We start from the raw sequence: 2,819 nt of genomic DNA on the forward strand, positions 1-2,819 counted from the left end.
CCAATTTTTAATTGGATTATTTGTCTTTTTTGTAGAGGTGTTGGATTTTCTTGTAGATTTTAGAGATTAGACTTTTGTCCAACTTGAAATGTCCAAAATTTTTTTCCCAATCTGTAGGTTCTCTTCTTACTCTTTTTGTGAAGTCTTTTGATGGGCATAAGTGTTTAATTTTTAGAAGATCCCAGTTATCTAGCTTACCTTCTGGAGGTGGTGTGTTGCCAGTTTTGTTTTGTATCCTGTTAATGCCATGTATTAGGGCCTGTAGCGTTGAGGATCCTGTTTTTTTATCCATTCTGTCACTCTCTGTCTCTTTATGGGTGCATTTAGGCCATTTACATTCAGTGTAATTATTGATAAGTGTGAATTTATTGCTGTCATTTGGTAGTACTTTTTTTTGTGGTGCTATCTTTTGTTTGTTTCTCTTACTCTCCTGTGCTGAATTCCTTTTGTTTGTGGATTTTTTCTTATTTCTTTTGTTTTCGTAGATTTTGTTTTTGCTGAGACTTTATGTTTTTCTTCTTTATTTTCATGAGTAGGTTTGTTAACTTCCTTTGTGGTTACCTTGAAATTTCCCTTATCTTCCTAGGTTTGAACCAGTCTATTATTACTTGGTCTTGGCTTGCCTTCCTTTCCATTAGAAGTTTCTATACCTACACCATTTATTCCCTCTTTTATTGTTCTGATGTTGTTGTCATTTACAGATTAACCTCTCTGGTTCCTGGTTGTAATTCTCTTGGTTTTGGATCGTCCTTGAGAGTTCATTTCTTAGTTAGTATCTGGCTGGTATGATCCTGCATCCTAGATTCAGCCCGTGGTCTGATGTTGTTTGTTCTCAGACTGAAAGACTCCCTTTAATAATTCTTGTAAGTTTGGTTTTGTTTTTACATAGTCCCTTAATTTCTTTTTTTTTTTTTAATGTAACTTTTACCTTTATTTAAATTTTGATTGTGAAATTTACTTTATCAGATACAATGTAAGCAAGCCCTGCTTTTTCAACATTTTTCCAGCATGAAAAAAATGACACCATACCTTCATTTTAATTTTTTTTCAGTTAAAGTATTTGCATCTTATATACTTGCATAATTAGATTTTGTTTTATTTTCTAAATTGGGTAACCCTTTTTAAAGATAAATTGAGCCCCTTAACATTTTGTAATTATAGTAGATGTTTGTGGAATGAATGCATAAATGAATTTTCGAATTCTTCACTCTTAATTTTTTTAACCTTAAGTAAATGTACACATGTATAATGAGAGATAAATGGAAACTTATTTGCTTAGTTGACTTGGTGATACACAATATGAATTAAATTGGACTTTTATTTGCTTTCTCTTCTTTCAGTGAAAGCATGATTTTTTTATGTCAGCTCTGTAGTAAGATATTTCCTCCTCAGGATTAGTAAGAACTGAACTAGAAGAAGACAGAGTCCCATTTTCAATTCAAACAAAGAAAAAATATCCAGATTTGACAATAGACTAGTGGTTATGCCATTTAACAAGATGAATCTAATAAACATAGTAAATGCCTACAAACATAGGGTCTTCACAAGTTTACGGCACAACCCTATGCCACAATCACAGTAACTCAACTACCTTCACATTTCACAATAATGTCATACAAATGAATGTGCTGATGATAAAGAAAATTACTAAGAGAACCCAAGGCACTTAATCTTAAGAGTCACAACATCAAAGAAACCTTAGGAATGCAGGTAAAGGCAGAAGGTTGCAGCTGGCCAGATATGATTCCATTAGGCTGGTTCTCATCTAAGCTAAGTTGAAGCTAAACCAAAATTTGCTGCAACAAATAAAATAAATATCTCCTCTGAATTACTAGAAAAGAAAGGAAAACAACAGGTATTACCCAGCACCATTCTGTGACCATAAAATTAAAATATTTCTTGAATGCATGATTAAAAGAAAAAAACAGTCTTTGAAAATAATATTACCTCTCTTATACGTTCACATTAGAAGCTCTATTTCTAGATTAAAAACATTATTCAGTGTTTGCTTAAGAATAAAATTTAGGCATTATGACTTTCAACATATTAAGAGTTCTATAGGAAAAACGAAGACATCTTTTAATTCTATTTTAATATCAAACTAAACAGAGCAACTTAAAATTTCACTAAGAACATGGATTGGTCCAATTCAAGAAGTACTTCCAAAATTCAGCCACCTAGCTTCTGTTCAGGACAAACTGTACATCATCACAAATCTTTTCTAACAGCTTTTGGAGAAGAAAGTGGAAAATCAACCCATAGCATGATGGTTGTAGTAAGATATTTCCTCCTCATCATCAGGTTTTTGCACTGTTACATGCTATTCTATTTCAACAGGTGATTCAGCTGGTCCTGTAGATCTGATAACTGCTCAGCATTCTTCTGAATAGCTTCTTGCTGGTATTGAAGGTTATGTTGTTATTATTGCTATTTTCCTCAAACTGTCCTCTGAGTGCAAGATGGCATCTTCCCATAGTACCATGTTTTGAGCTGCCTGACCTAGCAGCTTGGAGCTCTGGGAGCCCTTCAGCACCTGCTTGGTGAGCACGATCACATCAGTACCACAGGTGTTCACCTTCTCGATAAGAAGCCCTTGCACAGACTGACCAAAGCACGCTTGCGAATCCAGTGCTTCAGTCTTCATCACCTTAGCTAGCCTAGTCCCTTAATTTGTTTATCTGGAAATATCCTAATTTCACCATCAATTTGAATGAGAGTTTTGCAGGATAGATTATTCTTTGCTGGCAATTTTTTTCTTTCAAGGTTTTATATATGTCATCTCATTGCCTTCTTCCCTGCATGATTTCTGCCAAATAATC

At 34.0% G+C, this 2,819-nt stretch overlaps 1 pseudogene; it reads right to left on the reverse strand.

Annotated features, from left to right (window-relative positions):
* Nucleotides 1-2,224: 2,224 nt before the first annotated feature.
* On the reverse strand, nucleotides 2,225-2,659 carry LOC101359995 (BLOC-1-related complex subunit 7 pseudogene; annotated as a pseudogene).
* Between the last annotated feature and the right edge of the window lie 160 nt (nucleotides 2,660-2,819).

The sequence above is a fragment of the Trichechus manatus genome, unplaced genomic scaffold, assembly GCF_000243295.1.
Source record: "Trichechus manatus latirostris isolate Lorelei unplaced genomic scaffold, TriManLat1.0 scaffold00097, whole genome shotgun sequence".
Taxonomy (NCBI): Eukaryota; Metazoa; Chordata; class Mammalia; order Sirenia; family Trichechidae; genus Trichechus; species Trichechus manatus.